The following is a 17,648-nucleotide window of genomic DNA, read 5'->3' as shown; positions in this document are numbered from 1 at the left end:
AAAAAAACTCTGTTCAATTGCTGGCCAAAAGTAATATCATTTAATATAATTGTTGCTCTTTGTTAATGCTTTCTATTAAAACATGTAAAAAAAAAGTACATTTTGAAGAAGTTGGAAAAGATTCTTATGAAAGTAAACCTTTTATATAATTGAAAGTGTGTAAGACCAGATGAAGGATTTATTTTGAATGATGCTATATTGACAGATTTGACATATAAAGGCAGTAATTAATGGATACCTTCTGTGTTATAGTGTGCCATATGGCATATTTGGCATTCATAATATTATTCACAGATTTGTTGCCAAATGGTTTGGCTTCAGTGTGTCCCCTTACTTGGACCAGAAAATGCAACTACTTGTTTAGAATGTAATAGTGGGTGTGTGTTGGATGTACTGTAGATCCAGATGAACTAATTGGCAATCCTTGCATGAAGTTTACAGAACTTTTATGTTCAATAATAATGAAAGAGAATGAATTGTAGACATGTATTTAATCGCACTATGATATGTTATCAAGGAGACATACTGTAGATTAGTATTTTATTTACTCCATGGCATGGTAGCATAACTTTAGAATGTATATCCCTGTTTGGGCCTAAATACTGTAGATTGATTTTGAAAAGAATATTCCACTGCCATTTCTTGTCACTCTGTTCTATACAGTATGTGTATACTCCACTATACTATACCTGATTTATTCCCCATATTTCATATTGCAAATCCATTGAAACACCCATGTTCTAATTAAGAATATAACATAATAGACATACTTTAACCTAATTTTAAACTAACTTTAGCCTAGTCTTTAGAACATATATAACACTTTCTTCGCTAAGTGAGGCTGGGTAATTTCATTTAAAGTATATTGTGCCCCTGGCAGTTGGGTAGGCAGCATGCATCCAATGCTTTACTAGGCGGTTAATATAGTTAGCAACTTATCTTTGGTCTTATTTTAAAAGCAACTAGGTCAGAAGTGTGTGGACTTTTTGGGTTTGAGTTCTTTCCCATTTGCTCTTCAGGATGTGGTAAGTCATACGTGGTATTTGGGTCCTGTATGGAACTGGCCTAAAAGTTTGTGAATGTTTTGCTCAGGTTGTTTTAAGACTAAACTTGCTGGTTGGGGTTGTTTCGGGAAGCTGCTATTGTAAACCATTTTCACTGATAAGTATCCTTTATACTATTCAAATAACTGAGCCCAACCCAAAACTTCCATATATAAATAATTAAGCATTCTGTTTATGCAGACTGGCATTTTGTAAGAGGCTCAAGATGTCAGGCCACACTATGGGGCACATTTACCTAGGGTCGAATATCGAGGGTTGATTAACCCTCGATATTCGACCATCTAAGTAAAAACCTTCGACTTCGAATATCGAAGTCGAAGGATTTTGCGATATTCCTACCAACGAACGATCGAAGGCATGGTAGCTCGATCGAACGATCAAATCCTTCGAATCGAATGATTTGAAGGATTTTAATCCATCGATCGAAGGATTTCCCTTCGATCAGGAAATTGTTAGGAAGCCTATGGGGACCTTCCCCATAGGCTTACATTGGCCTCGGTAGGTTTTAGGTGGCGAACTAGGGGGTCGAAGTTTTTTTAAAAGAGACAGTACTTCGACTATCGAATGGTCGAACGATTTTTAGTTCGAAACACTCCATTCGAAGGTCGTAGTCGAAGGTCGTAGTCGAAGTAGCCCATTTGATGGTCGAAGTAGCCATATTCAACCATTTGAAATTCAAACTATTTTTCCTCTATTCCTTCACTCGAACAAAGTAAATGGGCCCCTATGTTTTCATAATCCCTTTCCAATAATTAACAATTTGCGGACATGTACAGTACATAGCATATGAAAAATTAACTTGCAATGACTGGCAGCAAGGACTTGCAGATGATCTGTCTTGACAGATTTTACTTATTTTAGTCGGTCTATAATAAAACTAATGTGATATTTTACAATTAATCAATTTATACCTTATAAAAATTTAAAAATTGTATAGGGAATTCATAGTTTCTTCCTATTGCTCCTCCATAACAAGGGGAAGTACCTGACCCCATTTATCAAAAGCTTTATTAAGTGCTGCTGTAAACATATTCTGTATTGCTATAAATAAATAGGAAACAAGTTTTTTTACAATCTGGTTTCCTTAGTATTGAATCTATAGAGTAAGATTGATAATTTGTGACAATTAAAATTTCCCTTTCTCCAGAATATGCCCTAATGTTTTAATACCCAATTTAGGCCAGTATATAAAAGAAGTCAGCTTGTACGTAGTTAATTCCTTAATTTCCTGCCTCTTGCCAAGCACTATAAGGGGTTTGTAGCACTGGTGGATTAAGATCTTTCAATCTACGTAGCGGGGCAAAGGCCAAAGATTCCAAAGAACCAAAAATTAAAGATTGTAAAATTGTGGTTGGATCCTGACCATCCAAAACAAACCATGTGTGTTAATGTGACAACTGAGTTGTTAAATAATAAAAGTACACATCTGGAAATTGAAGACCTCCCCCTCTCTAAAGGGGTTGTGAGTCACTTCCTTGAAAGTCTAGGTTGCTTAACTTCCCATAACAGTGAAGATAAAACACCATTATCCTTAGCAAAAAAAGGTTTAGAAATTATACCCGGTGAATTCCGAAATACATTTTGGAAGAAATATAAATTAATTCTCCCCCATAAAGAAAGTGACTGAAGTCATGAAGTGTAGTACGAAAGAATTGCTTAATCAATGGATCCAAGTTAAGTTCTTAAAATTGTGAATGTTGCAAAGAAACTTTAATACCTAAATATTGAATTTCATCTGCCCAAACTAATGGAACATTAACAGGTCACTCCTGCATAGGTATAACATCAATGGGCATTATTTGGGACCTGTAAAACGGAGTAAGAATCAAATTCTTGTACCAATTCTAAGGCCTTTTGTAGTGAATCATATGGATCTGCCAAAAATAACAATATATCATCTGCATAGAGTCCAATTCATTCTTCTACTGCTTTAAATTGAAATCCTGTAAGACTTGTACTCATTGAATCGCTATCGCCAGCGGCTATATCACATTGGAAACAATAAGGGGGAGAGCGGACATCCCTGCCTTGTTCCTCGATATAGTTAAAAAGATGAGGAAACCAAATAATTTACTCTGATTTGAGCCTTAGGAGCTTTGTATAAAAGTTGTATCCAAGACCAGAATTTAGGACCACAGCCAAATGCCTTTAGTGTTTCCCATAAATACAGCCACTATCAAAAGCCTTTGCTGAGTCTAAAGAAACTATTATTCTAGAACTAGAATTATCATGAGTTATTTTTAAATTATTATATAAACGCTTCAAGTTCATTGTAGTAGTTTTATTAGGAATAAAACTAGATTGGTCTGGATATATCACTGATGTTATAACTTTACTAAGTCGATTCGCCAGTATTTTAGACAAAATTTTAGAGTCAATATTTAACAGGTCAATAGGAACTACAAAGGTCCAGTTCTTTCCCCGTTTTATGTATTAAGACAATAAGCAATAAGCATAAGCAAACTTCCAGTCCTGGAGTCTTTTTACTTTGGAAAAAAAACAACTGGACTTGCTGAGTAATTATTGAAGATGTTTCACTACTCATCTGAGCAGCTTTTTCAGTTCAACTGACTGGTATGGGAACCTCTAGGCATATAGACTCTTCCACTAATCCAATCACAAAGGCACTGTAACAACTTACCTCGGTAGGGGTGGTGGGGGTTGGCGGGGACGCCCACCGCACTCCAAGCGGGTAGCCCGCAATGATCTTCTGCGCCTAGGGCACGTGCGCGCCACGTCTTAAAGACGCAGTCATACGTCAGCACGCAATGGCAGAAAATTTTAAATGTATTTAAAGGTACATTTTCTTTTTACAAACTGCCTGTGATAGGATTGTGTTTCCTGGTGCTCCTGAGCCTTGTGCTATTTGTTGCTATATCCTGAACCTGTTTGATTCCTGTTTTGACCCCTGCCTGGCTATTTTGACTATTCTGACTTCTGGATCCTGACCTATGCCTGATTACCGACTACCTCTTCTGATTAACCCTCTGATTGACTTCCTGGTTTGACCCTTGCCTGCCTGACTACATTTATTCTCTGCCTGACTCGACCCGGCCTGATCTGACTACTCTTTTGCCTAACGCCTTGTACTGCGATCTTTTGTCCAAAGACTTTGCTTTAAAGTCGTGCCCCTCTGCCTATCCAGAACCCTCATCTTGCACCTCTCGTTTAAGTCCAGGTGGCATCCAAGTAAGCCGAGGGGCTCCTCCCGAGGCCCAAAGGCGGTCACACTACTGGTGAAGCACGAGCCGAGACCAGGGTGCCTGGTTTTTGTTCTGGTGTTGGGTGCCGACCATGACAGTCACATTGTAACTCTTCAGAGAGGTGACATCTCAAATACACAGAGGTGTTGATTCTGTGTAGTTACTATAATAGGATTACCAGAAGAAACAATGGTATCATATGATGTCACTTCATTGTTCACATGTATACTTTCGACAGACGCAATTGAGACTGTAAGAAATTGGCTGCAGCAAGATAACACCCTCAGAAGCAGAACGAAGCTCAATCCTAACCAAGTATCTTTGTTGCTAGATTTGTGCCTTAAAACCACATACTTCAAGTACAAGGACCTTTTTTATTGACAGTAACATTGTAGCTAACTGTAACGGGCCCAAAGGCACAGTAATAGTGTAGACCAAAGAGGAGACCAGACCAGGTTCGAGGTACAAGAGGGTTTATCCAAAGAATCGTCAAAATACAGGCAAATAGGTCAGACCAGGCAGAAGACAAGCAGAATCGAAGAACAGGCAGAAGTCGGTACACAAGAATCACAATAGACAATAACACCCAGGAACTCTGTAGCAGGAACCTATAGTTGGGCAAGGACTGGAAGGGGAAGTACGTTTAAATAGTCTCTGGGTTGGCGCCAATTTTGACGCGCTTGCGTCAGACGCAGACGCCAGCGTCCTCACGCTGACGTCTCGACGCCGGCGCCCGATTCTGACGCCGGCGTCCGTTCCGTCGCCGACGACCAATCCTGGAGTGGGAACAAGGTGAGGTCATAGACCTGTGCCCAGCAGGAGCCATGTGGTGAGGCAGGTGGTCGCCATCTTGGACGCCATCTTGGACGCCATCTTGAAGACCTGAGGTAGATTCCATTACACTAACTTGTACATGGAGGAAGTGGAAAGGAGGGCCTTGCTTACATTTCAGGGAACTACACCAAGTCACTGGTTCAGATATGTGGATGACACTTGGGTTAAAATCAGATCCAATGAAGTGGCGGCCTTTACAGAGCACATTAACTCAGTAGACAATAACATCAAGTTAACAATTCACAAGGGAAGATGTCCACGGGAACAAACTTGCCTTTTTGGACTGTTTGATATGTATCCAAGAGGAGGGTAACTTGAAAATGGAAGTATACAGGAAACCCACTCATACGGTTCAATATCTGTTGTTCGATTCCCACCATCCCCTGAAACACAAACTGGGTGTCATAAAAACTCTGCACCACAGGGCAGAATGTGTGGCAACTGATACAAAGTCCAAGGACAAGGAGCATAAACATCTCAGAGGAGCTTTGAAAGTATGTGGCTACCCAGAGTGGGCCTTTGTCAAAACAGTAGCAACCAAGCCCAACAGGAACACCAATAGAAATATTAGGCAAAACATAGTCATTCCATATTTAGCTGAAGTGTCAGAGAAACTCACTAGGATTTTCAACAAACACCATGTCCCTGTCAGGGGCGTTTCTATAATGAGGCCGCCTGAGAATCTTGCCTCAGGCGGCAAAATGTCGGTTAGTTCAAGCGGCGGCATTTGGACTGCTGTGCTGGCGTGCTGCGGACAAGTTAGAGTGCGGTGTCAGTCAGTGTGCGTGCATCACATCACATGACGTGTGTTACGTGCTGCGCTCCGCTGCTCCCTGCTCACGTGACGCCGGTGATGTCACAATCTCCAGGGCTAGGTCGCTGGCTTTTGGAGTTTAGACTGCAGGCTGGAGCAGTGCCTGGATTTGTTGTTGGACTGGTGCCCGTGGTGGCTGGCTGGCTGCTGCATCTGTCTAGGGCCTGAGTTTGTTCACAAGAAGAACCAGGTACTGTACTGACTGTACTTACAGAAAAAGTAACAAATATAATAAATAATATAATAGTGTACTGCCCCTGTCTGTCTGTTATTTGAATTCCACTCCCACTGTGTGTGTGTCATCAAAAAGTCAAGGCTTAAGTTAAAAAAAAAAAAGTTTAAAAAAGTTAAAAAATAAAAAAAAAGTTGATTTTTTTTTTTAAAAAAAAAGATGTATGTTCCCTGGTTAATACATAAAGACGAAATTCAACGTTTTTGTGGAAATTAAGGGGGAAATTTACTAAAAGGCAAAGTGGCTAACGCTAGTGAATATTCGCAAGCATGACTTCATTTGGCACTTTGCCGATTTACTAACGGGTGCTGGCGTAGATTCGCCAGGTGAAGTTGCGCTCTGAAAAAGGGACGTAATTATGCTAATTCACTAATTTGCCGATTTTACTGAACGTTACCTCTTGCGCCAGACTTGACTTCGCCAGCTCAGACCAGGCGACGTTTACATTTTTTGGGGTACCCTCCTTCCCCCCTACATTTCCTAACATATGGCACCTAAACTATACAGTGGGCACATGTGTAGGGCAATATAAGACCTCTATTTTATTTAATGAATGTTTCCCAGGCTTGTGTAGTATAATGTAGTTTATGCTGCATATACGTCCATTGTACTTTAACTTGGCGCCGTATGCAAATTAGGCATCGGTATCGTAATTTCACTTTGCTTGACGAATTAACGCTATCGCAACTTTGCAAATCCACATATTTTCATATTTAACAAAAATTCTGGAAATTATTTTTAAAGTGGTTGTGCACCTTTGACTTAACATTTAATATGATGTAGAGAGTGATATTCTGAGACAATTTGCAATTGTTTTTCATGTTTTATTTTTTATTTGTTTTTGAGCTATTTAGCTTTTTATTCAGAGGCTCTCCAGTTTGCAATTTCAGCCATCTGCTTGTCAGGGTCTTTGAATTTACCTTTGTAGCCTGACAGAGCATTTGCTTTTTAGATGGAGGTGATCAATGACCCCCATTTGAAAGCTGGAAAGAATCAGAAGAAAAAGACTAATAATTTAAAAAACTATAAAAAAAAATAATGAAGACCAATTGGAAATTTGTTTATAATTGGCTGTTCTATAACATACTAAAAGTGAACTTGAAGGTTATCGACCCGTTGACATGCACTGTGATACCTCAATTTTATATCTCCTTAATATAAGTTTGTTCAGCATTTACTTAATTTTCTTGTGGCCCCAATAATGCAGTTATAATCTATAGAGTAACATTAATGCTACAGTTTCTACTGTATCTCCAATCATCCTGCACTTATTCTGCTTGACTCTTGTCCTTTCAGTGGAAGCAACCCTGTCACATCTTAACTTATCTGTTCTTCAGAGGGCTTTTTAACAGTGCAAGGTTCTGTAACTTAAACAGATTGTGTCATGATTTTTATGGTGTAGTTTTTATTTCTTAATTACACTATTTACACTGCAAATAATTCACTCTACAATATAAAATGTGATTCCTGAACCAGCAAGTGTATTTAGTTGTAATATTGGTGTGTAGGTGCATCTCAGGTCATTTTGCCTGGTCATGTGCTTTCAGAAAGAGCCAGCACTTTAGGATGGAACTGCTTTCTGGCAGGCTGTTGTTTCTCCTACTCAATGCAACTGAATGTGTCTCAGTGGGACCTGGATTTTACTACTGAGTGTTGTTTTTAGATCTACCAGGCAGCTGTTATCTTGTGTTAGGGAGCTGCTATCTGGTTACCTTCCCATTGTTTTGTTGTTAGGCTGCTGGGGAGGGGAGGGAGGGGGTGATATCGCTCAACTTGTAGAACAGCAGTAAAGAGTGACTGAAGCAGTCAGAGCACACATGACTGGGGGCAGTTGGGAAACTGACAATATGTTTGGCCCCATGTCAGATTTCAAAATTAAATCTGTTTCTTTTGAGAAATGGATTTTAGTACAGACTGATGTGTTTTTTTAAAAAAACAAAAACGTTTTCCCATGATAGTATCCCTTCAAGCACTAAATGGGAAGGCCTTTTATAATCCTCATAATCTTTTTTACATTTTTGAATTATTATGAGGAGCTGAATTTGGGCTAAGGTAGGAGGAAAGTAGGAGTACTATTCAGAGAAGCATAGGTGGTGCCTTGAACCATTTTAATTGTTAAGCCAAATTTTAGTACATATTTTCTTGATAGGGTTTTTTCCATAATTGTAGGTCTCTATACCATAAAACAACTAAACCTTAAATAAACATAGGATTGTTTTGTTCCAATGGGGATTCTTGCAGCTTAGTTACCAAGGAACCGTTTTATTATTACACATTGTGTAATTATTTGAATTATTTGCGTGCAAAGGACTCTATCTGTGATGCTATCCCATAATTATGGTTATTGAGTTTCCAAATAAGTGATCCATACCCAGCCCCTCATACGGTTATTTATATGGTAATGCTGGTATACCCTACTATAAACAGTAATGGTGCTATAAATGTTATAGGGCACTGATGGTTAAATCAATATAGGGTGATGCTGGTATAATGCTGAGATAATCTATACATGCGAACACTCTTCTTATGTTTATAGGGCAGTGTTGATGTAATTTTGTGTACAAACTACACTGCTTGTACAGGATTTACAAAAATAAATCACATCATCAAACATTCCATATAATTTAAAACTAAGAAGCAGAAGGATGTCTGGAAGGAAAAGATTTTCTGGGGCACACTATAAAAAAAAAAACATGAAGCCAAGGCAGCAGCTGTTTCTAAACAGAAAGGAGCCATTATAAAATTTCTCTCAGTAGATACTGAAGAAGAATCTTCTGCAGGCAAAAGTGAAAGTACAACCAATCAGCCTGATGTTGAAGAAAGTACAGCAATGCCTACCAGCCAAATTCCAACTGAGATGTCTTTTCCTGCTTCCCTATCTTCAGCTGTTTTACATGAAGTAACTGAAGATGCCACTTTGGCGTTAGATACATCATCTCCATCAAAAAGTCCAGCTATTCCGTCTACCAGCCAAATGATAATCAAAGTGTCTGATCCCAATATGCTATCTTCAGTTTCACATGATGTCCCTAAAGTTCAAAGCCAACATGATGATGTTGTGGCATTAGGTACTGCATCACAATCAGAAATTGATGTGGAGGAGAAATCCAAAGAAACAAGAGAGGATATTTTGGAAGAGTCTCAGGCACTTTCTTGTATTGCATGGGCCACAGCAAGTAAAGTGTTTTTATTATCCAAAAGATGAAAGCAAACGGAGTTTTCACCGACAGCATTATTGGCATCAACTTCCAAACTTAGAGACCACAGAGCGAGAGTGGCTTATGTATTCGGAAAGCAGGAATGCTGCATTTTGTTTTTGCTGCAAGATATTTCCACCTAAATGTGCTGTGTCTGTACTTTGTTCTACAGGAACAAATGATTGGAAGAACCTTGCTAGAAATGTAGCCAGTCACGATAAGGCAAAATATCATAACAGGGCCTTCAGCAAATGGAAAGAACTTGAGTCAAGATTAAGGAAGAATGTAACTATTGAAAACATAAATAAAGAACAAATTGAATCTGAAACTCAGCGCTGGAAAAATGTTCTAAGAAGGTTGATTGTGATTGTTAGAACAAAACCTTGCCTTTCGTGGAAAGTCAAATAAGCTTTTTGCACCAAACAATGGCAACTTTCTTAAATTTGTGGAGGCAATTAGTGAATTTGATGGCGTTTTGGAAACTCATATTAAAAGAATCACCACCAATGAAACGCACAACCATTATCTTGGGAGTTTAACACAAAACGAGATTATTCAGTTACTAGCTCTTCAAATCAAATAGAAGATCTTGAGACATTTATTTGCAGCAAAATACTACTCAGTCATTCTAGACTGTACCCCTGACATGAGCCATAAAGAACAGATGACTTTAATCGTGCGGTTTATAGAGATTACTGGAAATGACACTGCTGTGGTTAATATAAGAGAACACTTTTTGGGATTTATTGAAGTCAATGATACCATAGGAGCTGCCATGACAAATGTCCTCATTCAACGCTTGGAAGATCTGGGCATTGACATTAAAAATATGCGTGGGCAAGGTTATGACAATGGATCAAATATGAAAGGCAAAGTTAGTGGTGTTCAGGCTCGTGTAAGGGCACTTAGCACTCGAGCATTCTATGTTCCTTGCAGTTCTCATTCTTTAAATCTTGTAGTAAGTGATGCTGCTTCTGCCTGTGTTGAAGCTGTGGAGTTTTTTAATGTAGTTCAGAGCCTCTATGTTTTCTTCTCTGCATCTACACATCAGTGGAGTATTCTTAAAAATCACTTGGATCAAACACACCAACACCTTACGCTAAAACCCTTAAGCACAACCCGATGGGAAAGCCGAATCGATGCAGTGAAAGCTGTCCGGAACCAGATTGGAAAGATTGATGATGCCCTAACTGCTATTACAGAGGATGGCACTTGATGGGTAGGGATGTAGCGAACCGCCGATAATGTGTTTGCGAACGCCGTTCGCGAACACCGGCAAAAAATGCGAACAGTTCGCGAACTTCGAACATCCGAAAATCGTTCGATTCGAACGATCGAAGGATTTTAATCGTTCAATCGAACGAAAATCGTTAGATTTTAGCGACCGAATGGTCGAACGATTTTGACGCGAACGCCTATTGGCGAACGTCGCGCGACGTTCGCGAACTTGCGGCGGACGCGAACAGCCGATGTTCGCGCGAACAAGTTCGCCGCAGAACAGTCCGCGACATCCCTATTGATGGGTGCTGCCTTTTCTAAAACCCTTGCAGAACTAAGAGGTATCTAGAAAAATATATGCAACTTTAAATTTTTGTGTGGTTTAGTTTTGTGGTATGATATCTTATTTGAAATAAATATCACAAGTAAAAGGCTGCAAGGAGTTGAAGTTGATCTTTCTGGTGCAGTGGAACAGTTGGAAAGAACAAAGGTTTTTCTGCAAAGGTACCGATCAGATGAAGAGTTTGAAAATGTCCTAAAGACAGCACAGACCTTGGCAGAGGAGCTTAAAATTGATGCTAATTTTCCTCTTGTGCAGAAAAGAACTCGCCACAGGAAAATACACTTTCATTATGAAGCAGACGATGAACAAACTGCTGACCTAAAACAACTGTTCAAAGTAGATTTCTTTTTTCGTGTTCTAGATTGTGCCATCCAGTCAGTTGAAGAACGATTCCAGCAGCTGAAGGAACATAGCAGCGTATTTGGATTGCTCTACAATATCCCAAAACTTAAGTCTTTCACAGATGAAGAACTTAAACTGCAGTGTAATAGGCTTGAGAAAACACTCACTGATGGTGAACTCCGTGACATTGATGTAGCAGACCTACATTATGAGTTTAAAGCACGGAACAAATATCTGCCTTTCTAACTGCACCACACCGAAGGGAGTTTTAGAGCATATCTGCAACAGCAAAATGTACTCAATTTTTTCCCAATGCCTGCATTGCTCTTCGAATACTACTGACACTTCCTGTAACAGTTGCTAGTGGTGAGCGCAGCTTCTCTAAGCTAAAACTAATTAAAACGTACCTACGTGCAACAATGACACAGGAAAGACTTGTTGGCCTGGCAACTATATCAATTGAGCATGAACTTGCCCAGAAACTGGACCTGGAAGAATCAGTTCATGCATTTGCTACTCAGAAGGCAAGGAGAGCACCAATCATTTAAAAGAAAGCTGGTGGCACTGGCTGCTTGAATTAGTTTGCTGTTAAAGTTATTAGAGTTCTGACAAGGTTAGAGATGTTACAAGTTCAAGAAGTGTGATTCCGTTGTGAACCAGTTGTGAAGAGTTGATATTTTATGCATTTCATCCTTCAAAACATCCGGTTGCATTTGTTGCTGTGGTAAGCCTGTTTTTTAATTTTGCAGTATATATATACTTAAACTCTCAAAAGGCAAATTAATCTTCAAATTATTGTTTTTATTCTGGCAAATGTAAATAGGTGCATAGAACAGTAGTGTTTTTTTATGTATACACTCAGGATTAGTCCCTTTATTAATATTATTGTGTATTTATATAGCGCCAACATATTGCGTAGCAATGCAAAGTAAATGTGATTATACAGCTAAATCACATTAATTACATACATAGAACATATGGAGTTACATCACAATCAATACCGGTACAAAAGGTGAGGAAAGCCCTGTGCAGAAAGAGCTTACACTTTAAAGGGAAGGGAGTAATACACAAGGTGTGGGAGTGGGCAAGATCGAATTAAGTGGGTGAGAAATGTAGTACTGTATGTGGTGTTGCGTTTGGTAGTTAAGCAGAGTGAGGGTAGGCTTCTCGAAAGAAGTGCGTTTTAAGAGATTTCTTGAAAGCAGAAAGGTTGGGAGAAAGTCGGACAGACCATGGGAGAGAGTTCCAGAGGAGGGGTGCAGCCCTTGCAAAGTCTTGAATGTGAGCATGTGAGGAGGTAAAGAGAGAAGAGTTGAGTAGCAGGTCAGTAGAGGAGCGTAGTAAGCGTTTGTATTTACTATTAACATGTATTTATATAGCGCCAACATATTGAATAAAATATAAGAATAAAATCTTTACTGCATGGCTGGAATTAAGCTCCAACATTCTCTTTAGCAACAGTAGTTTTGAAACTGGGGTTCTATTTAACTTTTAACATGCATAAAGCTAAATTTTTAAACCCGCAATGTAACATAAAATTTCACAGCACTATTAAAGCTTGTATTAAGTTACAAGCTAGTGGGAAAGAGAAGAGGTAAAGTAGTAACCAAATGTCAAACTAGAAATATTATTAGATTATTAGGTTACATTTTTTTTGAAATGGAAGGAAAGTTACAGCTTGCTAAAAAGTCTCATATTATTTTTTCTTTTGTAGAGCCTTCAGATTGTTCAGTCAGATTGTTGAGCTTACAAATGACTAATTTTATTTGAATCGTTTACTGGTAAGTGTTCTCTATTTTTATTGTTAGTAATGACTATGGGAGTTTTATTTCCTGAACATTTCTTGTGTGATAACTGCTTAATAGTAGAATAATTATTTAAAGGTTTTTTAATGTCTCTAGGTTAAAAAAAGACAGTACAAAGTATCTATCTACAAAGTATCCATATACTTTATTAACTTTAGGGACAGCCAGGTAACACATTAAGGGTAATTTACCTATCCTGTATAAGAAAGGCAATGTGTGTGGGCATGGCTTGGGTGTGACACAGGGGCGTGGCTTGGGGTGTGGCACCTGGGCGTGGCACAGGGGGCGCATTGTCGTACTTTCGCCTCAGGCAGCAGAAAAGCCAGAATCACCCCTGGTCCCTGTGTTTTTCAAACCTAGCCACACACTGAGACAAAAACTAGTACACCCAAAGGATGCCTAAAGAAAAACAAAGCAATGTGGTATACGCAGTCTAATGTAGCGAGGAGTGCACTGATCTATACATTGGGGAGACAAAACAATTGCTCACCAAGAGAATGGCTCAACATAGGAGGGCAAACTCTACAGGGTAAGACTTGGCTGTCTTTCTACACCTAAAAGTCAAGGCACACACCTTTGAAGATAGCAATGTCCAAATCTTGGATAAAGGAGACCGCTGATTTGAAAGAGGCGTGAAAGAGGCGACTCATGTCAAGGTGGAGAAACCATCCCTGAACAGAGGTGGTGGCCTTCAACACCACCTGTGTCTGACATCCAGGGAATTCCTTAAAATTGCTGCTAAAGGTTCAATAGAGCTTGCAAATAGAAGGGGGGAAGGTGGTATCCCTGTTGTATGCCATTAGTTAAAAAGAATGTGGAAGAGATCACTCCAGGAATTTTCAATCTGGCTGTTGGGACCAAATATATTGCACGTATCGCTTGTTACATAGTTACATAGTTAAATTGGGTTGAAAAAAGATTGGGTTGAAAAAAGACAAAGTCCATCAAGTTCAACCCCTCCAAATGAAAACCCAGCATCCATACACACACCCCTCCCTACTTTTAATTAAATTCTATATACCCATACCTATATTAACTATAGAGCTTAGTATCACAATAGCCTTTGATATTATGTCTGTCCAAAAATCATCCAAGCCATTCTTAAAGGCATTAACTGAATCAGCCATCACATCATCACCCGGCAGTGCATTCCACAACCTCACTGTCCTGACTGTGAAGAACCCCCTACGTTGCTTCAAATGAAAGTTCTTTTCTTCTAGTCTAAAGGGGTGGCCTCTGGTACGGTGATCCACTTTATGGGTAAAAAGGTCCCCTGCTATCTAATGTACTTGTAAAGTGTAATCATGTCCCCTCGCAAGCGCCTTTTTTCCAGAGAAAACAACCCCAACCTTGGCAGTCTACCCTCATAATTTGTCTTCCATCCCTCTAACCAATTTAGTTGCACGTCTCTGCACTCTCTCCAGCTCATTTATATCCCTTTTAAGGGCTGGAGTCCAAAACTGCACTGCATACTCCAGATGAGGCCTTACCAGGGACCTATAAAGAGGCATAATTATGTTTTCATCCCTTGAGTTAATGCCCTTTTTTATGCAAGACAGAACTTTATTTGCTTTAGTAGCCACAGAATGACACTGCCCAGAATTAGACAACGTGTTATCTACAAAGACCCATAGATCCTTCTCATTTACGGAAACTCCCAACACACTGCCATTTAGTGTATAACTTGCATTTATATTATTTTTGCCAAAGTGCATAACCTTGCATTTATCAACATTGAACCTCATTTTCCAGTTTACTGCCCAGTTTTCCAATTTAGACAAATCACTCTGCAAAGTGGCAGCATCCTGCATGGAACCTATAGTTCTGCACAATTTAGTATCATCTGCAAAAATAGAAACAGTACTTTCAAACAGTACTTTTTAATTCCTTAATTTAACCAGTAACCTTTTGTGTGGCACTGCATCAAATGCTTTAGCAAAGTCTAAGTAAATCACATCCACTGCCATCCCAGAATCGAGGTCTCTACTTACCTTCTCATAAAAATAAATTTAGTTTGGCAAGATCTATTACGCATAAAACGATGCTGGCACAAACGCATAGTATTATGATTTGCTATGAAGTCCAGTATCTTATCCTTTATTAACCCTTCGAAAAGCTTTCCTACCACTGACGTCAGACTAACTGGCCTATAGTTTTGAGGCTGAGAACGGGATCCTTTTTTGAATAGAGGCACCACATTAGCAATTCGCCAGTCTCTCGGCACTATGCCAGATCTCAATGAATCCTGAAAAATTAAGTAAAGAGGTTTGGCAATCACAGAGCTAAGCTCGCTAATTGCCCTGGGATGAATACCATCTGGCCCCGGACCTTTGTTAATCTTAACATGTTCTAGTCTCTTTTGAATTTCTTCATGTGTGAACCATGCATCATTAGTTGTATTACTAGAATTGGTACTATTAAGAAGGAAACCTTCACTTACTGGTTCCTCATTTGTGTAGACAGATGAAAAATATGAGTTCAGAATCTGCGCTTTTATTTTGTTTTTATCAACCAGCTGACCCCCCTCTGATAGTAAGGGTTTTCAGTGGGGTATTTAAAGGGTTTAAAGACTTCCCATTTTTGTTCTGTGTTTAACCCTGTGAAAAGCATTTCCCACTTAATATGTTGCAGAGTTGCCCTCATAATGTCAAAGTTTGCTCATCTGAAATTTAGTGTTTTAGTTACTCCCTTAAAGAATTGCTTCTGCAACAGAATCTCAAAGGAGACCATGTTATGATCACTATTCCCTAAATGCTCACCCACACAAATGTTAAGAGATGAGTTCAGTATTGTTAGTTATTACAAGGTCCAAAACAGAGTTATTCTTAGTAGGTTCTTGAACAAGCTGGAATAAAAAGTTTTATAAATGGGCCCTCAAAATCCATTATTTCTAATGTCTTAAACATGAACCCTAAGCGGTGAAAAGCCTTTTCTGCATCTAAACTTAAGATCAGGGTGGGAGTTTGTGTCTTGTTTGACACTTCTATTAAATCAATGACCCTCCGTACATTATCACCAGCCCGTCTTCCCTTGATAAAGCCTACCTGGTCTCATTCTATGAGAGATGGGTGTATACTGTTCAATCTAGAGGCCAATAATTGCATAAAAATTTTCAAGTCGGAAATTCAACAAAGCTATTGGCCTATCGTTTTGACATTTGCTGTGATCTTTCCCTTCTTTAGGTATAACCGTTATGAATGAGGCTAAAAAAGATTTTGATGGAGTAGTGTTATCCATCAAATATATTATCCATATAGCTTGGTCATATATGGGGGAAGGTTGTCCTTAAAAGGTCTTAAAGTACTGATAAGTAAACCCACCTGGGCCTGGAGATTTATTGGTAGGCATTGATTTTATAGTCTCTGATATTTCATCCTCTGATTTTGGCGCATTTAGGTTCTCTAAAGGAGCATTTAGGTTATCTAAATCTGCAGCACTGAGTTTTGGGAGATGTGCTTGTAATAAAAATTCCTCTAATTTGCCTTTAAGCGGTTGACTGTCTATTTTAGGCTGAGGGATATTATATAATTGTTTATAATAAAATACAAATTCCTCTGCAATTTCTTGTGTAAGTAATAGTTTTATTTCACGAGTGGAGTTGGATTGGCGTATTAATTGCCCTATGGGCTCTAAGCCAATGTATGGCTTTTGTTTGCGTGTTTGTACCACCTCTGTTTATACCAATTCAACATTTTTTTTGCCTCCGATATTGTTTGATCTTTCAGTGTATTTCTAATTTCCACTACTTTGGCTAAAAGCCCTCGCGTTGGTTTGGCTTGCCATAGTTATTCTGTTATCAGTTTCTGTTTAGTTTGTTGGATCTGGTAGTTTCTATTTCTCTTAAATCTTGAAGCCAAAGCAATACAGTGGCCACTAACAACTGCCTTATTTGCCTCCCATAATGTTTCTACTGAATCTACTGTACCCTCATTTAACTGAAAATATGTTTGAATTTGTGTTTAAAGCTCTTGTTTTAATTCTGGAATCTTTAAAAGAAGTTAATTTAGCCGCCAGGTGGTGTTATATTTCAATCGTCTGTCTATGCATATGTTAAGCTCTGTATGGGCATGATCAGCCCAAGTAATATTATGGATTTTCGAAGAATGTGAAAGCTGACACATTTAGGAAGAGAGAAAAAAATAATCTATCCTAGATTGACTTTGATGAGAGCGTGAGAAAAAGTGTATAGTCTAGAGGTGGGAAATTCTATTCGCCAAACATCCAATAAAAGATGGGCTCTCATTAATGCTCTAAATTTTTGGGAGATCTGTTCTCTGTTAGGAGAGCCGACTCCTGAGGTATAAGATTGTCTGTCTCTATCTTGTGACCAGATCATATTAAAGTCTCCTCCCATAATAATATAGTCATATTTCAATCCGATATTATCCCAAGTACCCGCCTAAGAAATGCTAAGGGTCTCCTATTAGGTACATAAATGTTTACTATGAAAACAGGTGTACCTTCCAAAATTCCCATAATTACAAGATAATGTCCCATGGGGTCTACTATAGTGCAAATGTGGGAATATTGCAAGTCCTTATGAATTAAAATGGTCACCCCTGCCATTTTCTTAGGGCCTCATGTTTTAATTATGTT

The 17,648-nt window shown here is 38.9% G+C and overlaps 1 long non-coding RNA gene across 1 annotated transcript in view; it reads left to right on the top strand.

Moving 5' to 3' along the window:
- Positions 1-17,648, top strand: part of LOC108706746 — a 136,625-nt gene that overhangs the window by 42,598 nt on the left and 76,379 nt on the right. The window contains exon 4 of the long non-coding RNA XR_001934138.2: positions 12,962-13,028. This is a non-coding gene — a long non-coding RNA (uncharacterized LOC108706746). The remainder of the gene's footprint in view (positions 1-12,961; positions 13,029-17,648) is intronic.

Source organism: Xenopus laevis, chromosome 1S (assembly GCF_017654675.1).
Source record: "Xenopus laevis strain J_2021 chromosome 1S, Xenopus_laevis_v10.1, whole genome shotgun sequence".
In the NCBI taxonomy this organism is placed as follows: domain Eukaryota; kingdom Metazoa; phylum Chordata; class Amphibia; order Anura; family Pipidae; genus Xenopus; species Xenopus laevis.
This window is presented reverse-complemented; position numbering and strand designations above follow the sequence as displayed.